Source organism: Trichechus manatus, unplaced genomic scaffold (assembly GCF_000243295.1).
Source record: "Trichechus manatus latirostris isolate Lorelei unplaced genomic scaffold, TriManLat1.0 scaffold00364, whole genome shotgun sequence".
Lineage (NCBI taxonomy): Eukaryota > Metazoa > Chordata > Mammalia > Sirenia > Trichechidae > Trichechus > Trichechus manatus.
Window position 1 is genome coordinate 219,610 of NW_004444300.1, and position 10,131 is coordinate 229,740.

At 35.4% G+C, this 10,131-nt stretch overlaps 1 pseudogene; it reads left to right on the forward strand.

Moving 5' to 3' along the window:
* Window positions 1–4,403: 4,403 nt before the first annotated feature.
* LOC101355166 (olfactory receptor 4F15-like) lies at window positions 4,404–5,325 on the forward strand (annotated as a pseudogene).
* Window positions 5,326–10,131: the final 4,806 nt, after the last annotated feature.

Consider the following 10,131-nt stretch of genomic DNA (forward strand, 5'->3'; position numbering starts at 1 on the left):
AATGTCATAAAACAACATGTGTACTCTTGTTTCATGAGAAACTATTTGTTCTGTAAGCCTTCACCTGAAGTACAATAAAATATAAAAAATAAAAATAAATAAAAAATAGTAATAAGTAGGATTCCCATACACCAACAAAGAGAACTTCGAAAAGGAAATCACCAAATCAATACCATTTATAATATCCCCCAAGAAGATAAAGTAGTTAGGAATAAATCTAACCAGGGATGTAAAAGACCTTTACTAGAAAACAACAAACCACTACTGCAAGATCCCAAAACAGACCTTCATAAATGGAAAAGCATACCATGCCCCCAAGAAAGAAGTGCTGGGAACAGAGCACATCCTTTGGACCCACGGTCTCTGTCCTAAAAAGCTCCTAGACCAGGGGAAAATTGATGACAAGGACCTTGCCCCAGAGCCAACAGAGAGAGCAAGCCTTCCCCTAGAGCTACTGCCTTGAATTCAGACTCCTAGCCTCCTAAACTGTGAGAGAATAAATTTGTCTTTGTTAAAGCCATCCACTTGTGGTATTTCTGTTATAGCAGCACTAGATAACTAAGACACCTTCCTATAGACTTCTAAAATGTAGGACTGTATAGCTACTCATAATAGCATTTAACACACTATATTGCCTGTTTCATTTCTGTTTTCCTCAATAGATGGTAAATTTCATGAGTTCATAAAATTTGGAGTGTAAAGATGAATACAAAGATAGATTGAAGAGTGTTTTAGAAGCAAGTAGGTATTAGCAAAGAAAAGTAGATCTTTGTCAAAACCAAACCAAAAAGTATCAGACCAATGAAAAGCAAATGAAGGCTTCAAATCAAATAAAATCTTCTATATAATAAGAAAGAATATTTGGCACTGTATTAGGTACAGGAATGTAACACTAAGACCTGTCTTCAAGCCTGAACTTTCTTCAAGGAGTGTAGTTAGCTGACAGCTTCCAACTGTTGGAACTTCAGATTCCATTGTAGCATTCTTCTTGAGGCCACGGTCTCCACCTGCTAGTCTGAGCCAATGATTGACAATATGGTTGCGGTATCAGAGCCAGGCCTTTCCTGCTCAATGTGGGATTCCTCTAATGGTCAATCTTCGCTCTGGGATTCCCCATCCACCTGGTGGAGACTTTCTCAGAGCTGCACTGCAGTCTACTCCACCCAGTTCTCCTTCCTTGCCCCTTTCTTTCACAGGAAACACATTGGCATCTCCTTATGAAGGCTTTTGCTTCTGTTTACTTCTGCTTCCTTTTTCCTCTCCTCTTCACAGACATTTCCCCCCAGAAATATCTTATTCTTATAATTCTGTAATGGCCACTGTTTCACAGAATACCTGAACTAACATGAACATTTACCATCAAAATACTAAGAGAAATATCGGATGTTTAAGGGTTATAAAGGGCTATGACAAAAATTGATTGATCAAGCAGAAAACAAGTTGCCTTAGACACCAAATAACATTTTTCACTTTCATTATAATGATATGATGTCCAATATTTTGTAACTATGGGTCTGTTACAGTCCTGGGGCAACTGAGATTATACAACAAGGAACGAAAGATGGGTTTATTTAATATTAGTGTGTGAATCCAAGCTTTCATGTTTTTAAACTATTGGCCAGAGAACACCTATCACCTCTCCTTCTGGCTTTGATCAATTCAGTACAGATAATAAATCATATAGCTGAATATTAATATTTCCCTTCTTTTTAAAAATTTATATTGCAAAGGGGTTATGTAGTCAAAATGGACTGTATTATTAGTGCTAAACACAGTATCTGGCATACAAACGCACACATACACACACACAAACTCACACTTACTATATATACTCTCATTATTTCAAAATCCACTATTTTCCTAGCTCTGTGTATAGAGAGTTGACCAATATATTTGGTATTAAAAAGTTATGAGATTTTGCCAAAAAGGACTATATCCTGGAAACTAATACCCTCAAGAAATATATTCACTTTAATTAAATTAACTTCTCTTTCCTGTAAATAGGAATTGAAACAATTCTTCACACTGGTGGGACACTGTCTTAGGCTAGGTTCTCTAGAGAAACAAAACTAGTAAAGTATATAAATAGATACATAGAGAGATTTATATCAAGGAAATGGCTCACATGGTTGTAGAGACTGGAATGTCCCATGTCAGCGGGTCGGGCTGGAGGCTTCTCCTGATTCAGTGCAGCCATAGGGGCTGGTGAACCCAAGATCAGCAGGTCAAAGAGCAGGCCTGTTGCTCACAGGCTGTGAAGATCGATGAATCGCAAGACTACAGGTAAGCTGCTATCTCAAGTCCCAAGAACCGGAAGTCAGACAAACAGGAGCCAGCTACAGGATCCAGAGCATGCAAAACCCCACGAGCTTTGCCAGAAGGTCCACTTATATTCGATGCAGGCTGCATGCCCAAGGAAGCTTCCTTTAAACTGACTGGCTACTCACAGAAGATCCCATCATGTGGGTGATGACATTATATCAAATCTCAATATGGAAGGGATCATAACATCATATGACTGTCAAACCACTGAGAATCACGGCCCAGCCAAGTTGACAAACAATCTTAACCATCACAGACCCCAAGAAACAGTTGTACAGCTAGAACTCAAAGAAATCTTTCAATGAGTCCAACGTAGGTCACTCTGTTTCTTCAGTGGTGCTTTTTCAAAAAAAAAAAAAGTCTAGAATTCCACATAGAATAATTGTAGAATTAAAACCCACAGTAAAATTTCTGTGTCTATATTTGCTCTATCCTTGATAATGCAAACGGGAGATTTACTCAGTCTCCCATGATTTGTTCAAATATCAGTTCATTATTTCTCAAAATCCTAAATGGAAGTAACAGTTAAGGGTACATCATGGTAGCTGATCTTGAACTTGATATTGATGACAAAAAGATATTATAATAGCTCTAATAACTTAAAAATTCAATGAACATCAAAAGTGAACATCTTAAATTCTCAACTTGGAAAAAATACTGTCAGAGCTGCAAAATTACTGATCATCACATTGATTTGCTCAATTTCCCTATTACTCTTTTTTGCATCTCATGATACTTGGCCCTTGGGAAAATCCAATGTACATAAGAAAGACCAAGTTTCCATATGGAGTAAATATTGATCATTAATACTCAGTTCTGCTAACTGGTTTCATTCCTAATGATGGGAACTATTTATAACTATTTGTCTTGAGAAATGATGGTGAATCTAAAAAAGGAGTTAACCTCTGTGTTTTTCAATCCTTGAAGCTGTTGCAGGTAAAACCTGAGACTAAGCAAGTAGGTAGGAAACCTGCTCTAATTCTCTAGTATTTGTTTGCATACTTACCCCTCCTTTTTTTGCTTCTCACATTTTATTTCTCTTTCTGCCTCCCTTTTTCCTTTGTTAGTTCTCTTTATTTCAATGATTTTCACCCACGTTGTTTTATAGCCCTCTGGTCTCATTCTCATCATTTTAATCATATTATGAGATGGACATAAGGTATTTTTCAAAGCACAGGTATTTTTGTTAAAGTGATATGTGAAGAATCTTGAATCTTCCATCCTCTTTCTCTCTGAATATTAGGATCAGAAAAATAATGCCCATGCCCTGACTACTCCATTACAACTGACCACACTTGAAAAAGCATGCTAGCTTTATGTTCACTAAAAGAAGTCAATTACAGTTTCCCAGACTGAAGAAATTTGGTTGGTTTCCTATCATCAAAATCATCACAATAGATAACACTGACTACTTACCATATATCAGAACATTTTCTGATGTTTTTCTTGTTTCAACTCATTTAGTCCTCAAAATAATCATATGAGGTCACTATGAGTTGAAACCAACTTGACAGTTCTCAACAGCCACAAAAACATATTTCTAGAATTTTAATCAGAGCTGGATGTTGAAATCTATCCAATAACTGTTCAGTATATCAATTTGCTAAGAGTTTTAAGGAAATCCCCTCTGATCTCTATTTGTCCAGTAAAGCAAGAAATTCAGCGAAAGCAAATTTGCAAGTTAGTGCGAGAATGTTAATGTGCAGGCTACAGAAAATTTTTGAGATTATAGAGGTGGGAAAACATGTAGGAAAGTGGTCAGTGAAAATCTCTTTAAATCTTTGAAGGGCAAAAACAAAAGTTTTGATATTAGAATAAGAAAGGAAGTAGCACCATTTGCCTTCATCTAATATATTCAAAATTCTATTTCTCTTTTCTTGTAATCAGCATTAGTCATTGCCATATTTTCATTTTCTTTTTTTTTCTTCTTATCCATTCATCGACGTATAATTCCAGTATATGTCACTCATAAAACAAATTAGCAGGGTAAATAGAAAATCAAATTTTAGTGCCACTGATTCTGACACTTCTTCAATTCCTATCTACAGGTCATTTGAAAATCAGCTCTTCTGTCCCAGTCAATGAGTAAACTAAATGACTCTGTGATTTCTGAGTTTGTGTTGCTGGGACTCTCCAGTTCTTGGGAAACTAAAGTTTTTCTCACATTAACATTCTCTTTGCTGTATTTAGGGATCATCCTGGGAAATCTTTTTTTTGGCGATTCTTGATTCCCACTTACTTTCCCCTATGTACTTTCTACAGGCCAACCTGTTCCTCATTGCTGTGGGTCTTTCCTCTTCCACAGTCCCCAAGATGATCACAGACCTTTAAAATGAATACAAAGCAATTTCTTTTCAAGGCTGTATGACACAGATATGTTTCATCCACATCATAGGAGTGGAGATGGTGTTACTCATAGCCATGGCATTTGACAGGTACATAGCCATTTGTAAGCCTCTTCACTACCTGAACATCACGAATCCTAAACTATGTTTCATATGTAGTCACTGGCTGAGTAACTGGGTTATCCATGCTATGTTTCGGTTTGTTTTTATTATAAAATTACCTTTTTGTGGGCCTAATGAAGTAGATAGCTTTTACTGTGACTTTTCCAGGATCATAAAACTTGCTTGCACAGATGGATACAAATTTGAGTTTATTATTGCTGCCAATAGTGGGTTTGTGAGCATAGGCACCTTCTTCCTGCTAATCCTTTACAATGCCTTCATTTTGGTCATTGTCTGGAAATATTCCTCAGGCGATTTATCAAAGGTGTTTGTCACTTTGTCAGCTCACATCACTGTGGTTGTTCTATTTTTCACTCCATGCACGTTTCTCTATGTATGGCCTTTCCCCACATCATCACTTGATAAATATCTGTTCATTGTTGACTTTGCTATCATCCCTATCTTGAATCCTGCCGTCTACACATTAAGGAACAAAGATATGAAGATAACAATAAAAAGATTGAGCAAACCACGATATTATATCAGATTTTGCTGACCAGATCTGTCTTTGGAACTCCAAAATTCTACACCCACCTGCCTGTTAGAAATATCCACTTAAGCATCCCACATTTAACATAGCCATAACTGAATACATTATCTATTTCTTTAAACCTATTTCTACTGCTTAAGTATTTACTCATTACTTTTACTACAATAGGAGAAGTGAGAGGTGTCACTGTCATCTTTATCCTTTGATTTTCAGATACATTTTTTTATCACAAGGGATAGAGACAAATCTAAAAGTCATTTGTTCAAAGTATATATCTTGAAGTACAGACCTCCAAGTCTGCAGTGTGTCATCTTCAAGATGGTGACTCAGTTGCAATTTTAAAAAGCTAGTCCAATGTTCTATCAGATTGACAGCTCCTACTTGTTGCAATATGTAGTAGGATCAGTAGTCTTCATAGTTATGTGTGCTTTTATGCACTTTCTTTGCTATAAAGTTGATTCCTTGGTTCAAGAAAATATTATGCAGAATTTCATGTTGGAAATCAGTCAGTCTTTGAGCCCGTGGGTAGTGGTGTTAGCCAAAGTACTTAAAGAAAGACAAACCATACTCAGAATATATCCTAATCCCAGTAAGGATAAATCCCTTCCTCTTCCAATTTGGAAGGTTCCAATGTAAGTAACTATGCTTAACTGATTGGTTTCAGTCCTCAAAAAATGATATCATTTCAAGGATGCTCTTGTGCTGCTCACAAGCAAAACATTCTACAGTGACAGAAACTAGAAAGTCTCATTCTAGAAGAATTTCATGTCTTCCTTTCTACCACAATATCTTTTTCATTCATGGGCTCAATGTGGAAACACTAGGTTAGCTGGGAATAAGTTATCAGTTGTTTGCCCTTTCAGTTAACTAGTTAAACACTGTACTCCTAGTTAATGGTTCTTCATGTTAAATTCTCATTCTTCAAATGCATTTTGCAGTTTCTGTCTCCTGGCTGAAACCTGGCTGAGACATCTCATCCTCAAAAGAAGAAAAAAATAGAAAGACCTAAATATTTACACTAGTGAAATGGTCTAAACATTTAAGAGAAAAAAGCATTCCTAAATAAACTCTTTTAGCAATATATAAAAAGATGCAATTTTATATATATAAGATCAAATAAAGGGTCTCTACTGCTAAAAAAGAAATTAGAACATTTGACCTTTGCTTGGATGTTTCCACATATAATAACCCAATCACAATGCTCAAATTCCACTACCTAAAAGGCAACCAACTCAATGAGTATGACAGTAAAATTAACCCTACAGAACGTGAACAGTAATCAAAACTAAAAAACAAAACCCATTGCCATTAGGTCGATTCCAACTCATAGTGATCCTATAGGAAGGACGGACTAGAACTGCCCCACAGGGTTTCCAAGGAGCGACTGGTGGATTTGAACTGCTGACCTTTTGGTTAGCAGCCAAATTCTTAACCACTACACCACCAGGATTTCCAAAAAGTAATTGGTGCCTGGATAAATCCATGAAAGAGAATAGCCAGGTGCCCAGCACTAGAGACTGCAATGGAAGCTGGTCCCAGCAGTGATTTCTTTGAAGCATCACTCTTCTAGAAATATTCTGAGATAAAATTTACAGAAAAATAAGGATTAACTGAATTATCTCAGCATACGTTTCTGCTACATTCTTAAGTAGCAAAAAAGGAAAGGTATTTTCCTGCTTTTTAAGTGTAAAGTTTATCAGCCATTAAAACTTAAGACTTCCCTAGTTTTTCACTAGTTGTAAACTAGCCTTCCTGTCCAAAGGCATGAAACTATATACTATTGAGACTGTACACACTGACGCTTACAAGATTGAAAGAGTCGATCATTGAGAATTGTTATAAAGTGTATCAGAGAATGAAGTAATCAACACATATGCTTTCTGGAAACTTGTACCTTTTATAGTTTGTACATCAGTAGTTTCTGATGAACATACTGTGAGAATGAAGAGATTTCCAAGAATTTTTCCTGATTAGAACTGGTAGCCAGTATATTAAATATTGATAAAAAAAGAAAAAGAACTGGAATCAGATTCAGCATCATGAAAACAACACTTTTACAACAATAAAAAAAATATACATAATGGTAAACTGGGTTTAAAGAAAATAAATCAGAACAATGAAAAGTAAAGTTTCTTACATATAGTATCAAATTTCTGTATATATTTTACACCTCAGTGGGGGGAGGTAAGAAACATTTTTCAGTGACATTCACTTTGTTTTTATCTATGATAGTCATGGATTTTTTTTTTTTTTTCCCTCACGGTGCTGTAATTGAGCTAAAAAGAAATAGCTCTTTAAACATCGCTTTAATTTCGTTCTATGATTTATTTTATTTTCTTTGGTTTGAGGGCTGTTGGAACTGTAATTTTTAAGAGCCTTCTGAAAAATGAAGTTTTAATATGATTTCTGGTCTGAAATGAATAAATCAGATATCTCAGTTGTTCCTGGGTCAACTGACTTGTAGACTTTCACAGACATACACACACACATTTTCTTATTACATGTTCAATTTCCTAACTTGATCCAACTGATTATGCTTAATACCCAAGTTTCATACTACTGTACTACAGATTTTTAGAAACAGAAGTAGTATTTACAGTCTATATGCACTCCCACATCTACTGTCTGATTTGTTTGCCACAATTTCTGATATTTTATACTGATAATTCAGTATACTTGTTCAATCACCATCTGTTTATCATGCGTTCACTGTCCACTGTATTCACCTTTAACTGGGCTAGCATCAGGTTTATCTCAAATACTCAAAAACCTATGCTTTTAAATTCTGACTTTCAGATTCATAGAGCAAGCAGCACCTGATATGAAGGTGACTTTATTTTTGAACACATGCAGAGTTTCATACAAGAAGAACATAGGGGAAAAGAAATATGACAAAATTTGTATTTATATCTTCTAAATACACATTTTAGTCAATCTAAAGATTTGAATTTCAAAAAGTTTTGGTTCTACACATTAGAAAAATTGTTTATGGAAACATTCTTTACCACAAATGCTAACTTAGATTATGATAGATTTAAAAGTCTGAACAAAGGAGTTGCTTCTGCAAATTTTTATTGTATCTGTAGAATTGGTTGGGTGATTACAGTGTTACTACACAGGCCAATTATGCTTATAAATTTAGTTGTTTAATTCAGGCCCCAAATGTTTCAAAAATGCGTCATTCAAAAAATTATATGCATATATATTAAATCCAAGAAGCTCTGGTGATACAGTGTTTAAAGCGCTCAGGTGCTAACCAAAAGGTTGGTGGTTAAAACCCACCAGCCCGTCGACAGGAAAAAGGAGTGGCAGTCTGCTTCCAAAGATTACAGCCTGAGAAACCCTATGGGACAATTCTACTCTGTCCTGTAGGGTCAATATGAGTCAGAAACGACTTGACAGAAACGAGTATATTAAACTGAGGCAAAAAAACCATACTGCCGAGTTCCTCCAGTCAAAATCTTAACTGCTTATAAGGCATATATAGAACATGCATGCTCTTCTATTAAATTTGTCCAGTAGGACATAATGAAAGATGATATTTCATGAAAAGGCAAAATTTTGAGAAGTAAAATATAACTATATTAAGTATAAACTTTCCTTGAACGTCTCAGGTGCAGTTTGAGATAAAGGTGTTATATGACTGCTGTCACTTCCCACCCTCCACTTCAAGATCAAAGTTATTTCAGTGTAACAGCCATGTTTTATATGTTTTTCAACTCATCACATTTGCTAGCATATGCATAAAGTGAAACCAGAATAAAAGTTTATTTACTTGTTTAACCATTTTTTCCATTCCTTAAACATTATAAACTATATTTGTGCATGGAGGCATTGCTGGAATAATTCCCAAACTAGGCACTCTCCTTACACATCTTCTCTTCAGTCTGGCTTTCCATGGAACACATACCCATTGACAAGACCTGTCAAGTCCCACAATTCCATCCTTTACCTTATTGTGATCCCAAATTTGCACTCCAAATCCCAGTAAGTAATTTTTAAGGTGTAAAAGGAACAGTGCAGAAAATCTCTGTACTTTCTAACAACATCACCAATCTCTGTTTTGTATGACCCAAACATAACAAAAATAAAGTTATATTTTTAGCAAATTCTAGCATCGCTATAAGTCAGAAACAACTCAACAGCAACGATTTGGTTTTCTCTTTTTTTCTTTATTTATCTAACTAGAAAACCAAAAAACCAAGCTCACTGCCATTGAGTCAATTCCAACTCATAGCAACGCTACAGGACAGAGTAGAACTGCCCCATATGGTTTCCAAGGAGTGCCTGGTGAGAACGTTTTAAATATACTTTAAAAGTAACCACTACATTTGAATAAAAATAAAAATTTTATACTATATAAATTAGAATGAAAATGCAGCCTTCCATATCCTGTATGTGCAAAAACAAACAAGATATCCATAAATATATCTTTTTTATGTGCATAAAAATTATATACTTTTATGGAAAGAAGACTGGATCAATATATTTCAAAACGTAGACACCTGTTATTTCTACTGAGAAGAGTAGAAAGAGAAGAAGGGAAATGAAGGGTGAGGTTTATGTTTGCTTTGCACACATCTACATTTTTTTAAACATTCATGTAGCATTTTTTTATTCTATTCTTTTTTTAATCAGATTTTTTTTTACTGTTGTAATTAAATGAAGTTTACATTTCAAGTTAGTCTCCCATACAGAATTTTTTTTTTTACATACATTGTTATGAGACCTCAACCGCTCACCCCATTCCGTGACAGCACACTCCTCCCCTCCGCCCCTGATTCCCCATGAACATTCAACCAGCTCCTAACT